General features: G+C 37.9%; 1 non-coding gene and 1 pseudogene across 1 annotated transcript; one reads left to right on the top strand and one right to left on the bottom strand.

Moving 5' to 3' along the window:
* The first annotated feature begins 1,640 nt into the window (after positions 1 to 1,640).
* LOC114229930 (U1 spliceosomal RNA) lies at positions 1,641 to 1,802 on the top strand. The gene has a single exon (XR_003615803.2). It is a non-coding gene; the product is annotated as a U1 spliceosomal RNA (small nuclear RNA).
* Positions 1,803 to 7,027: 5,225 nt separating this feature from the next.
* On the bottom strand, positions 7,028 to 9,208 carry LOC129149073 (COMM domain-containing protein 10-like; annotated as a pseudogene).
* Between the last annotated feature and the right edge of the window lie 911 nt (positions 9,209 to 10,119).

Here is a 10,119-nt window from a genome sequence, read left to right as displayed (position 1 = left end):
ATGAGATCCACCTCCAAACAAAAGATACAAACAGATTAAAACAAGATGGAAAAAAATAATTAATGTGAATGAGAATGAAAAAAAAAAAAAGACTTTAAAACCAAGGATTAAAAATGGTGGCAGAGTAAGTAGATGATACACAGATACACTGCCAGGACCATAATGAAATTACAACTAAAATACAAAAAATACCTGGAATAATCAACTGAAGACTAACTGGGGATAACCCTGATATCAAAGGAAGAAAAGTAGAAACTGCATAGACACTGGTAGGAAGAGCGGAGGCACAAAAGTTCTGGCTGGGCTCCCACAGACAGCAGCTGAAGTTCCAGCGAAATATCTCAGCTGTGGGGGAATGCCACTGAGAACACTGGGGTCTAATCCCCAAGCTGGGCCCCCAAGCAGAGAGCACCAGAACTGAGACAGGTGCCCACATAACATTTGGCTGTGAAAAGCAGCAGGGATGCTGTCTACCAGGGAAAGATGGCTGTAAATGCAGGCACCCTCTTAAAGGGTCAATGCACAAAATTCTCTGTGCAGCCCTGGCTGGTTTGGCTCAGTGGATAAAGTGTCAGCCTATGGACTGAAGAGTCCTGGGTTTGATTCCAGTCAAGGGCACATGCCTGGGTGGTGGGCTCGATCCCCAGTGAGGGGCTTGCAGGATGAATCCAATCAATGATTCTCTCTCATCATTGATGTTTCTATCTCCCTCTCCCTTCCTCTCTTAAATCAATAAAAATAAATCTTAAAAACATTTCTTGTGCAGCTACTCATCTTTTACTCCAGCAGAGAAGGACAGAGTAGACTGGAGCTGTGTGAATAGAAGCCAGGACTGGGGCTCTGGGGTTAGAGTTCAGAAGGCAGACACCCCAGTCTCCTGTGCTGAGTCATTCCCTCATGCTGAGGAGATCATCTTTCTCATGCAGACATTTACTATCCAGGCAGATTTGCCTGGGTTGGGGTGGGAGGGAGGTGGAGGGAAGACAGTTGACCTACCCTATTAGAAAACACCTTGCCCCATGGTATGGAGTTTCTGAGGCACATTAAGAGACTAAGAATAATAATTAGCCTCCAGGAAGAAGAAATTGCCCCACCCTGTTTGAAAAACTCTAATCACACTTGTGGACAATTGCCTGAAGGCTACTTAAGGCTGAATCCAATCAGTCTGCAAGCAGAGGCAGGTTTCTGGAGGCTTTGAGCCACTGCCTGATATAATTATTCAGAAACAGTGTTTGACACAGTCCTGCACTAGAGATTGAGAGGCATAACAGATCTACATAATATAGACACAAACCAAAACAGTCAGCCAAAATGAGGAGACAAAGAAACAATGCCCAAATGAAGGAACAAGAGAATTCTCCAGAAGAAGAGATAAATGAAATGGAGATAAGAAATTTATCAAATATAGAGTTAAGAATAATGATGGCAAAGATGCTCAACAGCAGGAGAAAAGATAGTAACTATGAAAAAAGAACAGTAGGAAATAAAGAATGACATAGCACAAATAAAGAACACATTAGAAGGAATACACAGCAGATTAGGAGAAGTTGAGGATCGGATCAGTAAATTAGAAGATAGGGTACCAAAAATAAATCACTCAGAGAACCAAAAAAGAAAAAAAACAATTAAAAAACAGGAGGATACTTACCTGGCAGGGGAGATACCATGATCAGGAAGGCGGTTTCCCTAGGGAGAAGCTTATCCATTGCACTCTGGATATTCTGATCCCTGCGATTTCCCCAAATGTGGAAAAGTCGACTGCATAATTTGTGGTAGTGGGGGATTGTGTTCGTGTTCTATAAAAAACCAAACAAACAAGCAAACAAAAAAACAGGAGGAAAGCATAAGGGAGCTCTGGGACATGAAACATAAAAATATTCACCGAGTAGGTGTGCCAGAAGAGACAGAAAGAGAGAAAGGAATAAAGAAGGTGTTTGAAGAAATAATGGCAGAAAACTTCCCTAACCTGGTGAAGGAAAAAGTTAAACAAGTTCAGGAGGCACAGAGAGTCCCAAGCAAGAAGAACCCAAACAGGCCCACACCCAGAAACATCATAATTAAAATGCCAAAAATTAAAGACAAGAGAGAATCTTAAAGGCAGCAAGAGAAAAGCAATTTGTTACCTGCAAAGGAGCTCCCTTAAGGCTGACACCTGATTTTTTTTTTTTTTTATTTCTTATTAGAACCTCTACAGGCCAGAAGGGAATGGCATGAAGTATTCAAGGTAATGGAAAGGATCTGAAACCATGGTCACTATATCCAACAAGGCTATGATTCAAAATAGATGGTCAAATAAAGAGCTTCTCAAATTAAAAATTAAAAAGGTTAAAGGAGTTAATCTTCACTGAGCCAGCATTACAAGAAATGCTAAAGGGACTGCTGTAATGAGAAGAAGAAACAGAGAGAGAAATCTAGGCATACAGAATTAAAATGGCAATAAGTAAGTTCCTATCACTAATAACCTTAAATGTGAATGGATTAAATGCTCCAATCAAAAGACATAAGGTAGCTGAATGACACACTGGATCAGATGGATTTAATTCACATTTATAGGACATTTCACCCCAAAACTCCAGAATATACAGTCTTCTCAAGTGCACATGAATCATTCACAAAGATAGACCACATGCTAGGACACAAAACAAGTCTCTACAAGTTCAAGAAGATTGAAATCATGTTAAGCATTTTCTCAGATCACAGTGGAATGAAATTAGAAATAAACTACAGTAAAAACACCCAAAAACATTGAAACACATGAAGGCTAAATAGCATGTTATTAAAAAATGAATGGGTTACCAATAAGATCAAAAAAGAAATAAAAAACTTTCTGGAAACAAATGAAAATTAACACAAAACAACCCAAATCTCTGGAATACAGCAAAAGCAGTCCTGAGAGGGAAGTTCATAGCACTACAGGCCTACCTCTAAAAACAAGAAAAATTAATAATAAACTATTTAACCCTACAACTTAAAGAATTACAAAGAGAACAAAAAGAAAAGCCCAGAGTAAGTAGAAGAAAGTAAATAATAAAGATTAGAGCAGAAATAAATGAGACAGAAACTAACAAAAAAAATGATACAAAAAAATCAATGAAACCAAGAGCTAATTCTTTAAAAAGGATAAACAGGAATGATGAGCTGTTAGCCAGACTCATCAAGACACAAAGAGAGAGGACCCAAATAAATAAAACCAGACATGAAAGTAGAGAATTAAACACTGACACCACAGAAATACAAAGGATTGTAAGGAAATACTATGAACAACTATATGCCAAAATGCTGGACAATGTGGATGAAATGAACAAATTCCTAGAAAAATACATTCTCCCAAAACTGAATCAGGAAGAATCAGAAAATTTGAATAGACCAATAACAACTGATGAAATAGAAGCAGTAATAAAAAAAACTCCCAGCAAACAAAAGTCCAGGTCCAGATCACTCCACAGGGGAATTTTACCAAACATTCAAAGAACCAACACCTATACTCCTCAACCTATTCCAAAAAATCCAAGAGAAAGGAACAGTTTCAAGCACTTTTTATGAGGCCAGCATTATTTTAATTAAAAAAATAGATTAAGACACTATGAAGAAATAGAATTACAGGCCAATATCCCTGATGAACATAGATGATAAAATTCTCAACAAAATATTAGCAAATTGGATGCAGCAATATATTAAAAAGATCATACACCATGACCAAGTGGGATTTATTCCAGGGATGCAAGGCTGGTACAATATCCACAAATCAATAAATGTGATATCTCACATATACAAATTGAAAGACAAAAATAACATGATCATATCAATAGATGCAGAAAAAGAATTCAACCAAATCCAACACCTTTTTTTGATAAATCTCTCAGCAAAGTGGAAATAGGGGAAGCATATCGCAACATGATAAAGGCCATATATGACAAACCTACAGGGAACATAATCCTCAATGGGCAAAAACTAAAACCATTTCTCCTAAGAACAGGAGCAAGACACCACCTTCACCACCATTTCTCCTAAGAACAGGAGCAGGACACCGTTTTCACCACTTTTATTCAACATAGTGCTGGAAGTCTTAGACACAGGGATCAGACAAGAAGAAGAAATAAAAGACATCCAAATTGGAAAGGAGGAAGTAAAACTCTCATTATTCTCAGACGACATGGTATTGTACATAGAAAACCCTAAAAATGCCTCCAAAAATCTATTAGATTTAATAAATGAATTCAGCAATGTAGCAGGATACAAAATCAACACCCTAAAATTGATGGCTTTTTTATACATCAATAATGAATTTTCAGAAAGAGAAACTAAACAAATAATCCCATTTACCATTACAACAAAAAAATTAAGATGCTTAGGAATAAACTTAACCAAGGAGGTAAAAATCTTTTACTTGGAAAACTACAGCATGTTGAAAAAAGAGATACTAGTAGATGAAGATATAAACAAGTGGAAGAATATATCATGTACATGCATTGGTAGAATTATCATTATTAAAATGGCCGTACTATCTAAAGTAATCTATAGATTCATTGCAAGCCCTATTAAAATACCAACAGTATATTTCACAGATCTAGAACAAATACTCCAAAAATTCATACAGAACCAAAAAAAGACCCTGAATAGCTGCAGCAATCTTGAGAAAGAATAACAAAGTTAAAGGAATCACCATACCAGACATCAAGTTATACTACCAAGCCACTGTAATCGAAACAGCCTGGTACTCTCCTAAGAATAGGCATATAGATCAATGGAACAGAACAGAGATTCCAGAAATCAACCCAAAGCATTATTCTCAATTAATATTTGACATTAGAAAGAAGAGCATACAATGGAGAAACACAGTCTTTTCAATAAATGGTGTTGGGAAAATTGGACAGGTACTTGTGAAAAAAATGAAACTAGACAACCATCTTACACCATACACAAGAATAAACTCAAAATGGATAAGACTTAAAATGTAATTTGTGATACCATAGAAATCCGAGAAGAAAAAGTAGGCAGCAAAAATATCAGACATCTCACATAGCAGAATTTTTACAGGTACACTGCCTAGGGCAAGAGAAACAAACGAAAAAACAAACAAATGTGACTACATTGAACTAAAAACCTTCTCCACAGCAAAGGAAACCAGCATCAAAATGAAAAGGGAACACATTCTATGGGATAACATATTTGCCAATGATAAGAGGTTAATTTTCAAAATATATAAAGTACTCATACAATTCAACAAAAAGAAGACAATCCAATTAATAAAATGGGCAGAAGACCTGAATAGACACTTCTCCAAAGAGGACACACAAATGGCTAAGACATTAAAAAATGCTCTACATCACCAATCATCAGAGAGATGCAAATTAAAACCTCATACCTGCCAGAATGACTATCACCAATGTATCAACAAAGAAGTGCTGGCAAGGTCGTGGAGCAAAAGGAACCCTTGTACACTGTTGGTGGGAATGCAAACTGGTACAATCACTATGGAAAACAGTGTGGAGTTTCCTCAAAAAATTAAAAATGGAATTAAAATTCTTAGGATATATTCCTAGAAGTGGCATCATTTGACCCAGTGATCCCATTTCTAGGAATATATCCTAAGAAGCCTGAATCAGCAATCAGAAAGAATATGTGTACCCCTATATTCATAGCAGTGTTATCTATATATATAAAAGCCTAAGCGACCATCGCAACCGAATGGATGACCGAACAGGCTGTGTGGGGTGACCAGGCCGGCAGGGGGGTTAGTGAGGGGTGACCAAATGACTGAACACCAGGCTGTGTGGGGCAACCAGGCCCGTGCGGAGGGGCATTATCCCAGTCCATTGAGATTCTGCTTCCTGGCAATTGTCAACAATGTGGCTCAAATAATCTCACAAAAATTCTTTACAGGTTTGAATGTTTTTACTTTAACACTTTTCTTTATCTTATTCTTATTGTTTTTAACACTTTAACACTTTAGCCTATTGTTATTGTTAATTTTTCTTATTTTGTTTTGTTTTTCTCCTTTTCCTCATTTGTTTTCCATTTTACTTTTTCCTATCTGTATCTTAAAATACCCATTATCACTATGTTTTAATTTCATTATTATTATTTCATTTGTTTTCTGTTACCTCTTCTTTTTTCTTGCTAGTTTTTAAAAATATATATTTTATTGATTTTTTTTACAGAGAGGAAGGGAGAGGGAGAGAAAGTTAGAAACATCGATGAGAGAGAAACATCAATCAGCTGCCTGCTGCATACCCCCTACTGGGGATCTGCCCGCAACCAAGGTACATGCCCTTGACCGGAATTGAACCTGGGACCCTTGACGCTCTATCCATTAGGCCAAACCCGTTAGAACCCTATGCTACTTCTTTTAGCTTCCTCTTTGCTTCCATATATCCATTTTTTCTTCTTTCTCCCTTTTTCTCTTTTCCCTCATTACAATTCTTTTTATTCATGATCTGAATCTGTCTCCTACATTATGAAGTGAATCATTGTTAATCTGCAGTACAAAGAAAAGCATACAAAAACCTAGACTGTTATTAAATCATTAAACTCAGAGAAAAAGTAAAAGAAGCTCACATTGGAATCACTGGATAACTACTACCAGCTATATTTTTAATTTCTTTCCTATATTATTTCCAAAGCAAAATATACTAATTATATTCAAGGAAAAATACTGTAATGTGTTTGATGGCATGGAGCTGCTTTTTTACTTTTATAAATGTAATTGCTGAAATTCTGTAATATATGGTACACAATATACCTTGTATCCATGCACCCTACTTGATACCTACAGGTGTCATCAAGTATGTAAAAAAATAAACTTACTAGGCAATAAAGCAAAAATAGGACAGTAAAAACAATATGGTGTTCACTTCTGTTTTTTTGTTGTTGTTGTTGTTGTTGTTGTTTTTAAAGCAAAAGTGTTCTTAACAATTGCTTGCTGTTGGCTCCTGGAACTAGAGAATGAATATTAGAACCTCAGTCCTCAGAAAATGATTTATTTCCCTTAGCTACTATTTGTCTAAGAAGTGATAAACCATATAATTTACAAGAAAAAAAAAACCCCCGAATCCTTCAGAAAAACACAACCTGGCAGTCTGTCTGCCAAGCAAAATGATGAGGTGGCAAGAGTGTGATGGAGAAACCAGTCTTAAGAACATCAGGTAAGAGAATCCAGCTATGTGTGTACGGTTATGAAAATCAAACAACTCCGTGTGAACGAACTCCACAAAAACTTTCTCCAGGCTCTTTGAATCTTCTGTAACTCAGCTTGAGGAGATTTTAGTTTTGCTTGATCTGAGTAAGCCATTTGAAGGTTAAACTGCCATCTAACCATCTCTAGCTTGTGGGGAGTGAGAATCCTCTGTCTGAATTTTCCAACTGTTTCTTGACCCATGGAAGACCCAAGTATTGATAAATCCTTCTGCTTTGTCTTGTGTAAGATGAATGTTCTTTAACTGCTGCTGCAAAGCTGCAGGCTTTACATTGTGATATACTGCCTGTTCTAAAATGAATGATATTGTTTCAAGAACTAAGTGAAGATCTTGTTTCTCAAGAGAAAATACAGCTTGCAGTTTTTCTTCCTCTTCTTCACGCAAACTGTGCTCAGCGTTGAGGTGAAGTTTTCGAAGGATTCACGTGAGCCATCGTAGAAATCTTCCTTTATTTATTGCATTTATCAGTGACACTGCTGTTTTCATGCTGGGGCTCTCCCACATGCTGCCATCCTTGAAGCTCTCTCCCTTTTTCTTTATACTCCCTCTAAGTCTTTGATCACGTGTCTCTTAGTATGGTTTTTTTTTTTTTTTTTTTTTGCTTTGCTTTGCTTTATCTTCTTTTTCCTTCGTAGTCTTTCCTGTTGTTGCTGCATTGAGTAGCTTGATTTTCATGGTGTTTCTGGTTTGGCCCTGTTTTATCTTATTCCATTCTGTCAGCACCTGTATAACAGCTGGCACGACAATATTGGGGTTGAACCTCTCTGGCAGCAATTCAGAGGGGAGGTCCTTCCCACATATGGGACATTAAACAATCAAGTCCCAATTACAATAGGAGAGCCCAATAATGCACGCAAGGAGTATTCCTAGATGTCAGAGACAGCAAGAGCTCTGCACGAGCACTGCTGCTCTGAGTTGTTCTGAGTCCATATATTCTTCTAAATTCTTCCCGACTATGCCAGGGCAGGTTCTTTCTAGAACCCTGACCACTGTACTAACTGTTGGGAACTTAGTCCAAGTTCCTCCTTTATCCTCTGCTCACTAAGTACAGGTGTTGAGTCCAAGCCTCTCTGCCTATGGCGGGACCTCCTAGGACGCTGGGTCTTAGATGGAGAAGCCATGAGAGGTTGTGGGTGTATAAGAATCAGTCCTTATTGCAGAAGCCAGTGGCCACATAGCCATCAGACAAGACAGTCCTTCACAGCAATCCATATAGGCAACCGAACACCAGCTGGTAAATATATCTTTCCCACACATCAGCAGTAGCACCCTTAATAGCCTCTGTGCCTACACCAGCTTCTGAGCAGCTGCATGCTGCCTCTAAACTCACTCCCTATATCATAGCAGTATCTGAGATCTCAGGCTCAGGAGCTTCTTCTGTCTCCCCCGCCCGGCACGCTGGCTGGTCTCTGTAGCCTTACATCTCTGTGTAGCACATTCCAGCAGACTAGTTGATCCGTAACTTGTATATTATTCCAGAGACAAAGAAGGCTTCTTGCCAATAGCTACATCAATCATATTGTGGCTACAGAAGGGTACGCATGTGCAGTATACCGTGGAATTGTTGTTCTTGTGTCCTTGCACCTGCTTATGGTATCTTAGCCTAGGCACAGAGTGGCCTTAGACATTCTATGTATTGACAAGGCCTCTATACTTTAATTGGCCTTTTGACTGTCTCTAGAGTGGTTCCCACACTAGAGCATCCAGCTCAGGTGAATAAAGAGACTGCACCACTGGATCCCTCAAGACACTTTCTACATTAGGCCATCCCACAAAGACTCAGAGGGATAACAGCTCTATGTAATACATAGAAGCAAATACAAAGAGACTGCTAAAATGGGGAGACAAAGAAGCAACCCCAAAATGAGAAAAAAGGAGAAATCACCAGAAAAAGAACTAAATGAAATGGAGGCAAGTAACCTATTAGACATAGAGTTCAAAGCAATGGTTATAAAGATGCTTAACAAATGTAGTGCAAATTACAACAGCATGAAAAGGGAACTAGAGGCCATGAACAAGAACCAGACAAACATGAAGAATGATATAGCTGACATCAAGAACACACTGGAAGGTATTAAAAATAGATTGAATGAAGCAGAGGATCAAACCACTGATTTGGAAGACAAGGTAGATATAAATACCCAATTAGAGCAGCAAATAGAAAAAAGAATTGAAAAGCAGGAAGATAGTTTAAGGAAGCTCTGGGACAACATGAAATGTAGTAATATTCGTATTATAGGAATACCAGAAGGGAAAGAGAGAGAGAAAGGAACAGAGAACCTGTTTAAAGAAATAATAACAGAAAACTTCCCTAACTTGTTGAAAGAACATGTCACACAAGTTCAGGAGGCACAGAGAGTCCAAAACAAGATGAACCCAAAGAGACCCACACCTAGATACATCATAATTAAAATGGCAAATGTTAAAGACAAAAGAAGAATCTTAAAGGCAGCAAGAGAGAGACAGAAAATTACCTACAAAGGAGTTCCCCTTAGAATGTCAGCTAACTTCTCAATAAAAACACTTCAGGCCAGACAGGAATGGCATGAAGTACTCAAAGTAATGAAAAGCCAGGGCCTAAATCCAAGACTACTGTATCCAGTGAGGTTATCACTTAAAATTGAAAGAGAAATAGAAAGCTTACCAAATGAAAAAAAAAAGTTAAAGGCATACATTACCACCAAACCAGCAATGCAAGAAATGTTTAAAAGGACTACTTTAAGAAGAAGAAAAGGAGAGAGAGGGGATCACAAGCATTAAGAAAATAAAACAGCAATAAATAAATGCCTATCAATAATAACCTTAAATGTAAATGAATTAAATGTTCCAGGGTTTGCCGAAAACCGTTTGGCTCAGTGGACAGAGCGTCGGCCTGCGGACTGAAAGGTCCCAGGTTCGATTCCGGTCAAGGGCATGTACCTTG

The sequence above is a fragment of the Eptesicus fuscus genome, chromosome 5 (assembly GCF_027574615.1).
Source record: "Eptesicus fuscus isolate TK198812 chromosome 5, DD_ASM_mEF_20220401, whole genome shotgun sequence".
In the NCBI taxonomy this organism is placed as follows: domain Eukaryota; kingdom Metazoa; phylum Chordata; class Mammalia; order Chiroptera; family Vespertilionidae; genus Eptesicus; species Eptesicus fuscus.
This window is presented reverse-complemented; position numbering and strand designations above follow the sequence as displayed.